The sequence below is a fragment of the Tursiops truncatus genome, chromosome 5, assembly GCF_011762595.2.
Source record: "Tursiops truncatus isolate mTurTru1 chromosome 5, mTurTru1.mat.Y, whole genome shotgun sequence".
Classification (NCBI taxonomy): Eukaryota; Metazoa; Chordata; class Mammalia; order Artiodactyla; family Delphinidae; genus Tursiops; species Tursiops truncatus.
The window spans coordinates 97,676,377-97,693,705 of record NC_047038.1 but is presented as its reverse complement, the minus strand read 5'-3'; the positions used below and the strand labels follow the sequence as shown (position 1 = coordinate 97,693,705).

Below are 17,329 nucleotides of genomic sequence, written 5' to 3'. Positions count from 1 at the left end.
CCTCCATAGAGCTAAACCGTGGTGGGGAGGTTTAGTGCCCGTCTGTGTATCAGGGGGAAGACATTTGATATAAATTGCATAGAGCCTGGGATTTCCTCTGTTTGTTCACTGGTATATCTAGTATTATTACCTCCATTAGAAACTAAAGCACAGATAAGGGAATCCCCTTGTCTGTCCAAGATTACACAGTTAGTGAGTACAGGGTATTTTTGGGTGCTCATTCAGGTATGCAGGTATGGTTTCATCCAGGCTCTGGCTCCAATTCCCTTGGCTCTACTCAATCCTCCCCCATTGGTATTCTCTCTGCACCTCAGAAAAATTGATGGAGAAGCTTTGTGCTAAACAGCCAACAAACGAGCATTTAAATAATATCCCTGGAGACTTATAGTTAAAACCAAGAGACTGGGGACTTCCCCAGTGAAGCAGGGGATAAGACTCCACGTTCCCAATGCAGGGAGACCAGTTTCAATCCCTGGTCAGGGAACTACATCCCACATGCTACAACTAAGAGTTCACATGCCACAACTAAGGAGCCCACGTGCCGCAACTAAGGAGCCCACCTGCCACAACTAAGACCTGGGGCAACCAAATAAATAAATATTAAAAAAAAAGGAAAAAGAAACATTAGTTAATTAATTTTAAAAAAATAAAACCAAGAGACTGGGAAGAGGGTCATCAGCAGAAAGGAGAGAGTTCAGTGAATTTCTAGATGTAAACTAGGTGGAGAAATGGTAGTTGAAGAAAAACTAGAGGAAGTTATATTCTAGAATACTTATAGAGGAGGCCAAAAAGTAGTAGGGGGAAAAAAAGTAGTGGGAGATGCTCTTTGCTATAAAGTCCTGGAGACTGTTTCAGAAATACTGAAAACAATGGAAGGTGCAATAAGACATGCACTGGCATCAGAAGCAAGAGCTGAATGAAATAACATGAGATTTTCCTAGCACTGAAGGATAAGAGTTTTTGCAGTGAAAGGACCCACAAAGGAGCCAGCACAATGAAAAGGGGACAATCTACAACTAGATATCTTATTGTAAAAGTTCAGAAACACAAGCATAAAAAAGAAAATTCTAAAAGCTTCCAAAAACATATTGCTTACAAAGGAATAAGAAGTAGATTGACTTCTCCTCAGTCACATCAGATAGTAGAAGACCATGGAGCAATGCTTTCAAAATTCCAAAGGAAATTTGTAGACAAGAGTGCACATAACATACAAAAACGGCTTCAAAATAATAATAAATGAACATCCATGAACCCTCCACTCCACTGAAGATACTTAATATCACCAGTACCTGTTATATACTTGAGGTCCACACCCTGATCCTGCTCTTTCCCCACCTTGACTTCCATTATAGTTTCACCACATATGCATGTCTTGATGACCAATATAATTTTGGTTTGGAAATATGTATTGTAAAACATATATTCATTATGTGAAATTCTATAAATATCTTCCTACCCTGTGTATTCTTCTGACTTGCTTTTTTCCATGCGTTTTTGAGCTCACCCATGTGGGGAGAGACCACAAAGGTTCATGCACTTTCACTGCATTATAATATTACTTGTCTCATAGTAATACAGTGACACTAGCTTGCTTTTGGCTAGTTGCCTGGTAGACTTTTATCTATCCCTTGACTTTTAAAGTTTCTGTATATTATGTTCCTGCAAATCTTGATTAGAATGTGTGGCTAGATCTATTTCTTTATTTTAAAAATCTGATCTGAGAACTTTGTGTTTTAACTGAGGTATTTAAAGTGAGTACTACATCTGGGGGGAAAAATCTGCCATCTTATTTTCTGCTTTCTATTTCTCTTTTTCTAGCTCTCTCTTTTCCCTCTTCTTTCTTGCCTTCTTTTGGCTTGAGTCTCCCCTTCCACCTCATTCCTCCTTCCCATAGGGGAATTTATTTTAAACATAGAATTATAAGTCTAGTTGAACTATAAAGTGTGAGGGAAGAGTAAAAAATTTTTTCAGACGTGGAAAGACTCAAAAAATGCACTTCCCATACTTCCTGTCTTAGGAAGTCACATTCAATGCAAGTGAGCTAAATGAGAGAGTGAACCATGAAACAGGATGACTTAGAATCTGAAAAATCCTGGGGACAAATAAAGAAAAGATTCAGGTGGATAGAAACCCAGCAGGTTTAGAGAACAACTAGCCCAAACTGGGCAAGTAGATAGAGGTTTTTAGGAAGGAGCAATCCAGGGAAAACAGAATTCCCAAGATTTGAAACTGGCATCGAGAAGATGAGTAAAGCATGTAATAAGTGAATAGAAACTTCAGAGAAAAAAAAAAAATCCTGACTCTTCAGTTAACTAACTCTGTGACCTTCTGCTTTTTGCTTTTCTGCCTGGCAGTTTCATCACTCATAAAATAAGGTTAATAAGAGTCCTTCCTCATAGGGCTGTCATGAGGACAAGTTAATAACTGCAGAGTGATTAGAAAAGTGCCCAGCAACTAGTAAGGGTGTATCAAATGGATAAAGAAAAATGAAGTTTGGCTCTGCCTTTAAAAATAGTCACAGAAACACAACGCCATGAGACTAGATATCAATTACAGGAAAAGATCTGTAAAAAATACAAACACATGGAGGCTAAACAATACACTACTTAATAATGAAGTGATCACTGAAGAAATCAAAGAGGAAATTAAAAAATATCTAGAAACAAATGACAATGGAGACACAACGACCCAAAACTTGTGGGATGCAGCAAAAGCAGTTCTAAGGGGGAAGTTTATAGCAATACAAGCCCACCTTAAGAAGCATAGAATAAACAACCTAACCTTGCACCTCAAGCAATCAGAGAAAGAAGAACAAAAAAACCCCAAAGCTAGCAGAAGGAAAGAAATCATAAAAATCAGATCAGAAATAAATGAAAAAGAAATGAAGGAAACAATAGCAAAGATCAATAAAACTAAAAGCTGGTTCTTTGAGAAGATAAACAAAATAGATAAACCACTAGCCAGACTCATCAAGAAAAAAAGGGAGAAGACTCAAATCAATAGAATTAGAAATGAAAAAGGAGAGGTAACAACTGACACTGCAGAAATAAAAGAGATCATGAGAGATTACTACAAGCAACTCTATGCCAATAAAATGGACAACCTGGAAGAAATGGACAAATTCTTAGAAATGCACAACCTGCCAAGACTGAATCAGGAAGAAATAGAAAATATGAACAGACCAATCACAAGCACTGAAATTGAAACTGTGATTAAAAATCTTCCAACAAACAAAAGCCCAGGACCAGATGGCTTCACAGGCGAATTCTATCAAACATTTAGAGAAGAGCTAACACCTATCCTTCTCAAACTCTTCCAAAATATAGCAGAGGGAGGAACACTCCCAAACTCCTTCTACGAGGCCACCATCACCTTGATACCAAAACCAGACAAGGATGTCACAAAGAAAGAAAACTACAGGCCAATATCACTGATGAACATAGATGCAAAAATCCTCAACAAAATACTAGCAAACAGAATCCAACAGCACATTAAAAGGATCATACACCATGATCAAGTGGGGTTTATTCCAGGAATGCAAGGATTCTTCAATATACGCAAATCTATCAATGTGATAAACCATATTAACAAATTGAAGGAGAAAAACCATATGATCATCTCAATAGATGCAGAGAAAGCTTTTGACAAAATTCAACACCCATTTATGATAAAAACCCTGCAGAAAGTAGGCATAGAGGGAACTTTCCTCAACATAATAAAGGCCATATATGACAAGCCCACAGCAAACATCATCCTCAATGGTGAAAAACTGAAAGCATTTCCATTAAGATCAGGAACAAGACAAGGTTGCCCACTCTCACCGCTCTTATTCAACATAGTTTTGGAAGTTTTAGCCACAGCAATCAGAGAAGAAAAGGAAATAAAAGGAATCCAAATTGGAAAAGAAGAAGTAAAGCTGTCACTGTTTGCAGATGACATGATACTATACATAGAGAATCCTAAAGATGCTACCAGAAAACTACTAGAGCTAATCAATGAATTTGGTAAAGTGGCAGGATACAAAATTAATGCACAGAAATCTCTGGCATTCCTATATACTAATGATGAAAAATATGAAAGTGAAATCAAGAAAACACTCCCATTTACCACTGCAACAAAAAGAATAAAATATCTAGGAATAAACCTACCTAAGGAGACAAAAGACCTGTATGCAGAAAATTATAAGACACTGATGAAAGAAATTAAAGATGATACAAATAGATGGAGAGATATACCATGTTCTTGGATTGGAAGAATCAACATTGTGAAAATGACTCTACTACCCAAAGCAATCTATAGATTCAATGCAATCCCTATCAAACTACCACTGGCATTTTTCACAGAACTAGAACAAAAAATTTCACAATTTGTATGGAAACACAAAAGACCCCGAATAGCCAAAGCGATCTTGAGAACAAAAAAAGGAACTGGAGGAATCAGGCTCCCTGACTTCAGACTATACTACAAAGCTACAGTAATCAAGACGGTATGGTACTGGTACAAAAACAGAAAGATAGATCAATGGAACAGGATAGAACGCCCAGAGATAAACCCACGCACATATGGTCACCTTATCTTTGATAAAGGTGGCAGAAATGTACAGTGGAGAAAGGACAGCCTCTTCAATAAGTGGTGCTGGGAAAACTGGACAAGTACATGTAAAAGTATGAGATTAGATCACTCCCTAACACCATACACAAAAATAAGCTCACAATGGATTAAAGACCTAAATGTAAGGCCAGAAACTATCAAACTCTTAGAGGAAAACATAGGCAGGACACTCTATGACATAAATCACAGCAAGATCCTTCCGGACCCACCCCCTAGAGTAATGGGAATAAAAACAAGAATAAACAAATGGGACCTAACGAAACTTCAAAGCTTTTGCACAGCAAAGGAAACCATAAACAAGACCAAAAGACAACCCTCAGAATGGGAGAAAATATTTGCAAATGAAGCAACCGACAAAGGATTAATCTCCAAAATTTACAAGCAGCTCATGCAGCTCAATAACAAAAAAACAAACAACCCAATCCAAAAATGGGCAGAAGACCTAAATAGACATTTCTCCAAAGAAGATATACAGACTGCCAACAAACACATGAAAGAATGCTCAACATCACTAATCATTAGAGAAATGCAAATCAAAACTACAATGAGATATCATCTCACACCAGTCAGAATGGCCATCATCAAAAAATCTAGAAACAATAAATGCTGGAGAGGGTGTGGAGAAAAGGGAACACTCTTGCACTGCTGGTGGGAATGTGAATTGGTTCAGCCACTATGGAGAACAGTATGGAGGTTCCTTAAAAAGCTACAAATAGAACTACCATATGACCCAGCAATCCCACTACTGGGCATATACCCTGAGAAAACCAAAATTCAAAAAGAGTCATGTTCCAAAATGTTCATTGCAGCTCTATTTACAATAGCCCGGAGATGGAAACAACCTAAGTGCCCATCATTGGATGAATGGATAAAGAAGATGTGGCACATATATACAATGGAATATTACTCAGCCATAAAAAGAAACGAAATTGAGCTATTTGTAATGAGGTGGATAGACCTAGAGTCTGTCATACAGAGTGAAGTCAGTCAGAAAGAAAAAGACAAATACCGTATGCTAACACATATATATGGAATTTAAGAAAAAAAAAATGTCATGAAGAACCTAGGGATAAGGCAGGAATAAAGACGCAGACCTCCTAGAGAACGGACTTGAGGTTATGGGGAGGGGGAAGGGTGAGCTGTGACAGGGCGAGAGAGAGTCATGGACATATACACACTAACAAATGTAGTAAGGTAGATAGCTAGTGGGAAGCAGCCGCATGGCACAGGGATATTGGCTCGGTGCTTTGTGACAGCCTGGAGGGGTGGGATAGGGAGGGTGGGAGGGAGGGAGACGCAAGAGGGAAGAGATATGGGAACATATGTATATGTATAACTGATTCACTTTGTTATAAAGCAGAAACTAACACACCATTGTAAAGCAATTATACCCCAATAAAGATGTTAAAAAAAAAATAGTCACAGAGCCACAATAATATTCATATTGATTTTTTAAACAACTAATTAGATTCAACGATTGGGCAATGTACACGTTTCTTAATTATGGGTACAGAACAGGATGTGAGTTTTATCAATTTCAAAAACACAAAAGTAAAAACAGAGAGGTCATCTGAGTGCAGTGGGATGCCAGTGAAACCAGAGACACACAACTCAGTTCCTGGGTTCCTACTGAGTCATCACACAGGGACCAAAGGACACACTGGGTCAATTGTGCCCTCCTCTTCAGCATGCTTCTCCCAAGTGCCAGGCAAGCCTGTGATAAAAGAAATTTTCACATATTGAGATATACGGAAGTCATTCTGGCTTATGCATGAGTTAACTTGAATTTTATGCTAACTAAAATAGCCTGTTTATGGCCTATCAAACATACATTGTACATCTGCTTTAATTAGTATAGAAAAGGGCACACTGACCAGTAGTAAAGAATGTCCAAGTGAAAAATAAAGATTAAATGCCTCTCTTCCTGGAACACTAACCGTGGTACTCCTTTGATGATAAGACTCCCTTTCCAGGGGCCAAGGCCATGCTGACTTGTGCTGATCTATGTGTTTTGTTTTGTTGTTTTTATATGTGCTGATCTATGTGTGTGTTTTTTGTTTGCTTGTTTTTGAAACCTTGAAGATATGTATCCCTAACTTGTTTAATGTTCTTTGTTCTGACAAGATATAAAACTGTGCTGGAAACCATGCTTCTCCGGAGCAGCTTCTCAGAGTAATCCGGGAAGCTGGCTTCCAGGCTAATCCTTAGTTTGGCTCAAATAAAACTCTTTTGTTATCAGAGATTATTTATTAATTATTTTCATTAACACTGTGCTACCACAGGTTGAATCTTTGCAGTTTCCACTCCAGCCTGTCAAGATGAGTCCCATCATTTTATATGATTTTGTCTATCCTGAGGCACACACCCACTCCCTATTTCAGACAAGGACAGTCTGCAATAAAGAAGAACAAAGATGAGACAGAAAGAGATAGCAACCCTATTCAAGTCCCTGGTTCCAGTCATTTTGAAGAGCTCTTTATATCCCTGCCCTCAGGCTCTTGCTTTCTTATTTTTATGTTTCGTTTGGGAAAAAGGGGCAGGTAAGTGGGTTCTGTTACTTGTAGCCTATACACAGCCTCTCCCTAATGGAAGTTACTACATTTCATGAAGAAAGCTGGGCCTGTCTACAAGTCTGTAGCCACTGAGTATGCAGACAGGGTCCCTCCAAGAAATGGAGAATCTTCCATCTAGCTGCAGAAGGACAGGAATTTAATCTGCAGTTAGGATTCCCACAATAATATATAGGGAAACAAATGTCACAACTTCTTCCATAGCACCTCCTCATTATCATAAAACTGTGTTCTCAGTTGCAACCTTCTGGAAAGGTATTTCCACCAGATATAAACTGACGAGTTGCTGGCATGAGCTGGGGCTGAATGCGCATCTAAGCACAGAAATAGATTTCCATATATACTGGTTTTGTAATATTGATCTTCTCCTTTACCAAGCGTGTTGTAAATCATCTGGTCTTTATTGGTTCATTATCCTTCCCCAGGAGACAATGTTTGGTTAGAGAAATAACTACGTGAGCTGGACCCCTTCTCTGTGCTGCACTTACTGCATGAGCCAGCTCCTCCCCATTTAGAGGTAACAGACTCTTAGTCTTCTCTCCACAGGAAGGTTAAAGACTTGTATACTTTAACTAAAAAACAAGAGCTCATAAACCAAAATGATCTTTGGCATCCGTCCTGTTTCGTACAGGATATGACTTCTTCTGCAGAGCTGCCAAGATTTCTAACAACTTTTATAACAATGGGCCCAGAGGACAAGCAAAGGAAATCAAGATTCATTTACACGTGACCTGATAAAAGCCTGAGACATAGAAATGTTTTGCCCTCATGTGCATCTGGAAATGCTCAATTTTCTATGAAAATTTTTATATCATGGCCAGTTTTCTGGCTAGAAGAATATTAATTATAATTTCACAAGAAACTGGCCCTCTATTCGATATGATAGCTCCAGTTATTCCAGATGCTGATTAGAGAATGGCGTTGAACACAGAGCTTAGCTCCAGCTGTTTCCTTTTTAAGAATAAAAAGGATTTCTAACTCACGGCTTTTTAAAATTTGACATATGATTCACATACCATAAAATTCACCCTTTTAAAGCACAATTCAGTGGGTTTTGGTATATTCACAAAGGTGTGCAAAGCTGGGGCTGTGGGTTGGGTCTCAGTTCCTCTCCACATAAGTACAAAATAGATAAAGGAAGATAAACCAGAAACTAAAAAGACAGGGGATGGATAGGAAAGGGGGGTGAGGGGATGGTAACAGGACAGCAGAGATGAAGAGGGAGTGACCTTTTTCTGAATAGATCTTACATTACCACACCAAAGGGGACAGGAAAGAAAAGAAGTAACCTAAGTAACTTTGGAAAACAGTGTTTTGACTTGATCCTGTAAAGCTAAAAAAGCAAAAAGAACTGTACACAACACTGTAATCTAGTTGGTAAATTGGTTTCTTACAGAGGTGTCGGTTAGCAATTCTGAAAGCACCATGTGTACATAAAAGGGTTGGATTGAACAAATAAGTAAATATATTGTAGATAATGAAAGCTAAGTTTTTTACTGTCTGAAAAAGAACTTAAAATAAGGCAAGGAGGAAAGCTAGAATTAAACCTCATGGAATTGGATTAGAATTAGAGGTATCAGTGTGAAGTCACAGTTTTGATTGATAATGATGGGCATATGTATGCATATCCATATATGTACATGTACACACATTCATTCATGTGTATGAGTAAATATACATATATCCCCTCTCTTTACTGAAGGAGCCTAAAAGCAATGAGAACCCAACAGCAATGAGCCCGCCTAGCACCCAGATCTTTTCTAAATGCTGTTCTCCAATGAAAAGACCCAGGGCTCCTTGGAGAAGAGGCTAATTCCACATAGGTACTCTTCAAACATGTCAAAGTCATGAAAAGCAAGAAAAACCTGGGGCACTTCTCCAGATAGGAGGAGACTAAAGAGAGAGATGACAACTAAATGCAGGGTGGAATCCTGGATTGGATCCTTGAACAGAGAATGGAAAAACTATTAAGATTCAAATAGTTTTGTCTGTGGTTGAGTTAATGCTCTTGTACCAATGTTAATTTTCAATTTTTGATCATCTTACTATATGAGATGTTAATTTTAAAGGAAGCTAGGTGAAGGGCATATGAGAACTCTTCTATTTTTGCAACTTTTCTGTTAAGTCAAAAATTGTTTCAAAATTTTAAAAAAGGTTTACTTCACATAGAATTCACTGTCGTTGAGTGTTCTTCTCCCACTGCCCCCAGTGTAGCTCAAAGGGGTAGACTATGTAGTTAAGCTCTTTTATCCCTTACTCTGGGTAGCATAGCAGGCTAAACACAGACTTGACATGATTTGACCCTTTCTTTCCTGTATTCTTTCAGGCCTGGGACCAGGGTGAGGTAAACAAAATGCCTATGAGCACAGAATTTAAGAAGACACTCACTCTTAGTGAAATTGCTGGACCAAAGGATAAATCTATTTTTTGATTCTGCTATGTATGTATAGCCAATACTGACTGCCAAAAAGACAGTACCATTTTATAATGCCACCAAAAATCAATGAGTCTATCATCCATTTTGCAAAACCTTGTCAATACTGGATGTCACCTGGGTGGGAGGTGTGCGGGGGGATCATTGTTTCAGATTATAGTTAGTATCTCAACAGTCTTTCAGTGATATCAGCTAACATACATTGAACATTAAAATGGACTAAGCCTGACTTCCCTGGCGGTCCAGTGGCTAAGGCTCCACGCTTCCACTGCAGGGGGCTCAGGTTCGATCTCTGGTCAGGGAATAAGATCCCACATGCAGTGCGGCGTGACTAAAAAAAAATTTTTTTTAATTTAAAAATAATAATAAAATAAAACAGACTAAGCCTTATCAATGACACCCAATGACTTTGGTAGGTAAACCTTATTTTTCTAATTTTAGAGGTAAGGAAACCAAAGTTTAGACTTTTTAGTTGACTTTCCAAGTCCACACAGATAAGAGGTTGAACAACGAAGATTTTATCCCCTGTCAGCTCAGCTACAAACTATGGCACTTTTTACTACATCACGCCCAATCTCTTTATACCGTTTCTTTTACATTTGAATTTCTTCCTTTTGAAATACCTGTTCAAAACATTTTGATTTCTGATTCCGTAATTTGAGCCTTTCAGGCATGAAAGTGGCCAGCCTTCTCACTCCCTCTGAGGTTGTGAGGAACAGCGGATGTTTCCCACTAGAGCGAGGCTAGCATCAGACTATAGGGTGAGAACGTGAGGCAGGATGTGGTGCAGACCTCAACAGACACAGATTACAGTCCCTTTTCAGCCAGTTCCTAGCTGCCAACTTCTAGCCACTTAGCATTGCTGTGACTCAGTTTCCTTGCCAGTTAAATGGGGATGATAATACCCCACAGACTTGTGAGGAGAATTCAATAAATTAATACATGAAAAGCATTTAGTACAGTGCCTAACACTTAGTAGGCATTTACTTAACCAATGTCAGGGAGAACAAAGGAGTCCAAAGAGGCAGAAGAAAAAAAGAAAAGTGTCTGATTAGGTATGGAATTCCAGATAGCCTGTTTTCTCCTTAACCCTACCTACAAGCTCCCCAATTTAAAAATGGCAATAAATACACACTAAATCTTATTTATTGTATTAAAGGGAAAAAGTAAAATTTAAAAATTGGTAAGCTCTGCCAGACATGTAAAACCAGTCAAATTATATAATGAATCAAATCTTCCCCCCGCCCAAAAAAAAAAGATACATGAGTGTACTTAACACAATGTAGGAGAAGGAACACAATTCTGCAGGCAAGAAATGCTTTCACTTTCAAAGTAACAGAAACATACCTTGAACACTCCTCTGCCCAGACTGCACTGGCCAATGAAAAATCACTGATTATGTACTTTGTACTGCATACTGCGATGGAAACATACTTCTCTCTTTTCTGTATCTTTCACTTCTAGTGAGATTCTCTCTCAAGCCACAAGATACAGCCTGCCCAGAACCTATTTCTTAACTGTAAGTACTTTGAAATGAAGCACTTCTTTAAAAGCTTATCTAGCCCTGGGGGGAAAAAAAAGTTTTCTTTAATAGTATTTGATTTTCTTGTTATTATTTCTAACATGCAATATTTCGAGGTCCAGCCGAAAGACCAATGTTCTCTTATCTAATTGCTTTAAATTTAGTTAAGTTAGTCAAATTCAACATGTACCAGGCATGTGTGAGATGCCATGCTTTTCATAAGGTAGTCTTGAATCCTCATCAACTATTGCTTTCAGCAGGATACATATATTAGGCATTGTGTTTATAACTTTATCATTAATTTCACTCTTTATTTCATACATAGGCATGTTTACTCGTGCTAGTCTAATTTCTTTTGAAATTATTTTGCTTGATTTTTTTTCCATTAGAAAAAGAAGACGGAATTTTATAGATTTAGCTAATGAATCATGAGAATCCTTGAATTTTTGGTATGACAGTAAGAAAAACACACTAGAAGGCTTCAAACTTAAATTCTGGTGCTTTATTTATATGTATAAAGAAAGAGACCCTTCTCATCTCACATTTGTTAACTTCTGAGATAAGAAATTAGGAAATGGAAATGTTTCAATCAAAGCAAAAAAAATTAAAATTTAACATTGATAAACACTAGAAAGAAAAGGAAAATCTAAGTGATATATTGATTAATATTAACGTAATTAATGTAGTAGATTAATACTAATTAATATTAATAAGATAGGGGCTGTCCTTCTCAAGAGTGAGGTTTTCCAGGGCAGGGAGACAGGTATAAGATTAGTTGTAACTAAAACTAATGGATGAAATTAGGGTGTTTAAAATGTGGGCCAAATCCTGCAAGGTTTCTGGGCATTGAGGTCATTCCATGAAAGGGGTCTTCTAAAGAAAGGGGTCTCAGTCTCTCTTCAAATCTTGTCCACCAAGATTCCCATTTCAATTCCTCCTGCCTCCATTTTTCCTTTTTCCGGAGTGGCCCCCACCAACTTTTTTTGTCACCTGTCTGCTCTGTGGCATCAAAGACAACATGAAACGAAACAGCTGTGTGGTCCCTCAGTGATGGGCAGAGCTACCGGCTGTGGAGAAGAACCTACAGACTCTCCTGAACCCCTACCGTATCTAACACAAGTGCTACACACGTTGGGTGTCCAGTAATGTTTGCTAATGTGGGCTGGATCTGCAGTTATTCTTAACAGAAGAGAAATAAAAATGCCCAGGGCCGTGGGTTACCAAGTGTCCTCTGTAAGGGCACTGATGCTGGAATCTCCTGAGACGCCAGGCCTCTGCATGGGCAGGCAGCCCAGGGGTGAGTGGGGCTAGTTCAGCCTGTGCTCCTCAGGAAAGCTGGAGGCCCTGGCATGGCTACATCTGCCTGGAGAAAGGGATGGTATTTTTCTAATTCTCACCAAGCTGTATCTATGCAGAGGGGCCACATTTCTCTACATGACAGCACCCTATGCCATAGGGGCAGCAGCCCTGAGGGTGCTCGGTACAGATTCCTGGACCCCAGCCCATCCCACCTAAATCACAGTCTCGAAGGATAGTGCCCAGGAATCTATATCGTAAACAAACTCTCCAAGTGGTTTTTACGCATAGTAAGCATTGAAAAGACGACTGAACGGAGGAGACAAGCTTGTAGACAAGGTCCCAGAAATTCTTGGAAACATTACTGGGCACTAAAATGATTTCAGGGAAGTTGTCTTTTGTTATCTTCCCCTTAACTCCTGCTGTCGATCTTTTACCTTGAATGGTTAAGGTTAAAGACTATTGGGTATTTAATGGCTGAAGCAAAGAGATTTGCAACCGTTTAGGATACTTTGAGTTCGTTTTTATTTTATATTTTATTGTAACCTAAAGGATGCCTAAAATTGTGAAATGATATTTAAACCACAGAGCTGCACAGGAGTAAGTGTGCTTGTTTTCTCTTCCGTTTGATAGCTACCAGGGAGCTCTTTCTGGAGTAAGAAATCTCATGTGAGAAGTTACAAAACCTCTTTCAGAATAAGCCACATTAGTCAAAAAGAAGTCCGGGGCGCTGGTTCCTAGTGCTGTTGTTCTGGGCTGGGCCGGATAGAGTAGCCTTCCCCCCTGCTGTAGGTAACCTTCACTAGAGGTGAAACTTGAAACCTCCTGGGGCCCCCAATCTCTGCTCAGTTCTAGGTGCTAAAGTCCACAGAAACACCTGGGGTGCCCCAGTTTTCCGTATTCAAAAGAGGAAGTCAAAAGTAGTGAAAGAAACAGAAACAGAGAGCTTTTAACTTTGGGGCTAAAGACTGTTGAGGCCACTACACTGAGAAAGTAAACTGTGGTACAAACTAACCGGCAGTCAGCACATGGATATTTCCCACGAAGCTGCTGGCTACAAAATGTGCAGATTACCATTGACTGAACTTCAAAGGCACTCAGAGAATGCTCCAGTCTCTGCTTTAAGGGCTAACAGCAGCCAATCTGAATACACAGATATATAAAGTATGTACAGAGTGAGGACAGTTAGGAAAAGGAAAGGATGGTTAGATAATTGCAGGCAAGTTTTTATTTTGAAATCTTCAGATCATTCTATTCAAAATCACAGCATAGACTTCTTAAAAAAATAAGCAAGTTAAATGAACATGTTTTTCCTGAGAGAGATCATGGGAAGGGTATAAATTCATTAATTCAGCAATTGGTTACTGAATGCCAACTTGTGCCAGGCACTGGCCAGGGGCTAAGGAGAAAAAAATTCAGACAGCTATAGGATAATCAGCACAACCCTTTACTTTCTTTTTTTTTGTTGTTTTTTGTCACTGCATTTGCTTTTTGTTTCCAAAATGGGTATTTCTTGTGTTGATTATAAAAGGAATAAATGCTAATTGTAAAAAATTTTTTCAGACAATGCTCAAAATTATAAAGATAAAAATATCTACCAGCCAATCACCTAGTGATAACCACCAAACATTTTGTATAGCCTTTCCTGTTTTTTTCTGATATTTGATTATTAAAAAGAAATACAAAAGAAAGTTTGAATTTCCTTTTTTTTTTTTTTTGAGGTACCCGGGCCTCTCACTGTTGTGGCCTCTCCCGTTGCGGAGCATAGGCTCCGGACGCGCAGGCTCAGCGGCCATGGCTCACGGGCCCAGCCGCTCCGCGGCATGTGGGATCTTCCCCGACCGGGGCACAAACCAGTGTCGCCTGCATTAGCAGGCGGACTCTCAACCACTGCCCCACCAGGGAAGCCCTGAATTTCCTTTTTTTAAAGCATTTCCTGCAACACCTCTTCTTCCCAGGCCCCAAATATGGGAAGCTATCACCCAAAACTGTGGTTTCTGTCATGTGAGTACTGGGGTTTGGGATATAGGATGTCTGGCAGTCTAAAGGAGTTCTAGGGAGAACTGCCACTGCGTTTTCAGGGCTGAGCACTAGCCTGTGTCTGATGTGCACCGGCTCCAGCGGGCATCACGCACTAAGACCGCGGTAGCGGGCATGTTAATGGGCACCTACTGTGTGCCAGGGCCTGAGCTAAGCTTTTGCGTTACATCAGAGAACACAGTCCCCAAAAATTCCCTGCCCTTGTAGAGCTTACGTTCAGGACTGGAAGCTTTCCCCCAAACCAAGGTGATTATTGTAAAAAGGGTGAGCAACAGAAATGACACAATTGCAATTTCTTTATCTCCTTTTTCATGAATCCACAGAACGAGTTTGTTTAGAAAGCTGTGGATGCTTCTTACTAAAATGAAAAACAGGCATGCGCACTAGAAGTAGAATCTGGGGACCACTTAAGAGGTGTTAAAATCATTGGGGCCAGGGGCAGGGGGTTGCTGATGATAGTTTCCTTCTGTATTACTTCCTGATCAGAAGTGAGCTGATCAGCCCATTCATCTGATGAAAACTTTAAAAAATGTATTACAAATGCCTGGTGAGACTGAGCGGCCGCGGCTGGCGGAGCGGAGGGTGCCGGGCAGCGGCACCCCGACCCTGTCCCAGACCCCGGGCTCCCTCGCGCCTGACCGGCCAATCTCGGCTCCCACCAAGTCCGGCGGGTCCAGCCGCGTACGGCGACAGGGACCAGCCCGGGTCTCAGCCTCGCGGACCCTCCCCGCGTCCGCGAGACGCAGTCGCCTGGAGCTGGCCGCGCCCCGACTGCGGCCGTCCCTGCCCTCGGGCTCCGCGCTGCCTGCCCAGAGGGATTCGGGGGCAAAAAGTCGGGTCCCAGCAGAGGAGACGGCCGGGTACACAACTCACGTACTGGGAGGCGGAACGTGGGTGCCTGGCGGAGAACACCTTCTGCGCCGCAGCGCTGCGCGCAGTCACCATCCTGAGGGGCGAGAGGTCACGGCGGTGAGAAGCCCACCCCACCCTCCGCCCCGCCCTGCTGAAGCCCCGGGCCCTGCTCCTGCCGAAGCCACACCTCCCGCGTGCGCCAGAAACGGGGAGCGAGTGGGCTCTCCGCCCCAAATGGAAAAGCGGGGGCTGCTGATGGGCCCGGATGCTTTGATAACTTGGTTCAGCCTGACACCGGCGCGCCCCGCCATCGGCGGGCTGTCCTGCCCTTGTCACTTCTCCCTGCAAGGGAGCCAGAGCACAGCCAGAGGCAAGTTCGCTTCGTTCCATCACCTGGTGATCCTACCCTTCAAGATAGACTCCTGCCTACAAAGACACCCACAGATAACGCAGGCCCCGAATGATCACCCCCCCCCCCGCCGCCACCTTCCCTCCTCCCCCCCATTTTTGTTCACTTACTAAACCTTCTTTCGCAGTGTTTTCTGTGAGATCCACAGTGGTTAGCCTCTCTTATTGTAAAAGAGCAGTAAAAAGCCATTATGGCGCATTAAAAAATAAATAAAAAAAGCAAAAACCAAAATAAAAAACCACTTTAATGCATATAAAAGGACAAACCTAATAAATTTTAAATAAGCTTCAGCTATTCTGAATGCATTTTATGGTGTTTTATACGAAAAAGAGAAATTCTTTAGGATGGTTCCTAAGAATTATAAGTGGGAAATGCAACCACAGTTCAAAAATCTTCTTATGGCTATGTTTATATTATATACTACTTGGATTTGGGAATGTATGTTTTACAGCTTTTGTAACAGATTGCTTTTGTATTTTTCACTCTAAGTCCTATGGGGGCTCTCCTCTTCCCATATCCTCTTTTGTTTTCTTATTTTTTAGAAATAATTTTAGATTTATGAAAAATGTTGGAACAATAAGACACAAAAAGACAAACAATAACAAATGTTGGCCACGATGATGGGACCCGCAAACAAAATGCAGCAGTTTTGGAAAACAATGTGAAGCAGTTCGAAATGCTAAACATGGCCTTGGTGGTATAGTGGTGAGCATAGCTGCCTTCCAAAATGCAAAACATAAAGTTAGTATTTTGACCCAGCAATTCCACTTCTAGATAGACACCCAAGAGGAATGAAAACAAATGTCCGCACAAAACCCTGTGTGGTACGCAGATAGTAATAGGAGCGTTATTCATAATAACAAAAAAGTAGAAGTAATCTAAATGACCATCAGCTGATCAATGGACAAACACAAAATGGTATATCCACACAATGGAATATTGTTCAGCAGTAAAAAAAAAAAAGTACTAATGCATGCTGTGGTAAGGATGAACCTTGAAAACATTATGCTAACTAAATGAAGTCAGTTACAAAAAAAGCATATATTCTCTGATTCCATTTATATGAAATGACTAGAATAAGCAAACCAATAGAAACAAAAAGCAGATTAGAGATTGTTTGGACGTAGGGGAGGCGAGAGGAAGTGGGGAGTGACTGTTAATGGATATGGGTGCTAAAGAATGTGTGCTAAAATATTTCAAAATTAGATTATGGTGGTGGTTATGCAAGTATGAATATACTAAAATCACTGAACTGTATCCATTTTAAACAATTGAATTTTATAGTATGTAAAATATTTCTCAATAAGATATTTTTTTAAATAACAGGGACTTTCCTGGCAGTCCAGCAGTTAGGACTGCACGTTTCCATTGCAGGGGGTGCGGGTTCAATCCCTGGTCAGGGAACTAAGGTCCCACATGCATACGGCACAGACTAAAAAATACAAAAATAAAAAAGTAATACGCAGAGTCCCCATATACCCCTCACTGGCTTTCCTTGTTAATGTTTTACATAACAATCGTACAAATACAGAAACCAGGAAATTAATATTGGCAAACTGCTATCACCTAATTAATCTACAGATCTTATCCAAATG

The 17,329-nt window shown here is 40.2% G+C and overlaps 1 protein-coding gene and 1 long non-coding RNA gene across 2 annotated transcripts in view; one reads left to right on the top strand and one right to left on the bottom strand.

Annotated features, from left to right (window-relative positions):
- Nucleotides 1-6,044: 6,044 nt before the first annotated feature.
- LOC117312425 (uncharacterized) lies at nucleotides 6,045-15,744 on the bottom strand. The gene is made up of 2 exons (XR_012332093.1): nucleotides 15,351-15,744; nucleotides 6,045-6,325 (listed from the first exon to the last, which is right to left on the bottom strand). It is a non-coding gene; the product is annotated as an uncharacterized lncRNA (long non-coding RNA).
- The window catches only part of PLAC8 (placenta associated 8), a 37,912-nt gene continuing 31,593 nt past the window's right edge, over nucleotides 11,011-17,329 (top strand). The window contains exon 1 of the mRNA XM_019932849.3: nucleotides 11,011-11,134. The gene's annotated coding sequence lies outside the window, so the exon portion shown is untranslated. The remainder of the gene's footprint in view (nucleotides 11,135-17,329) is intronic.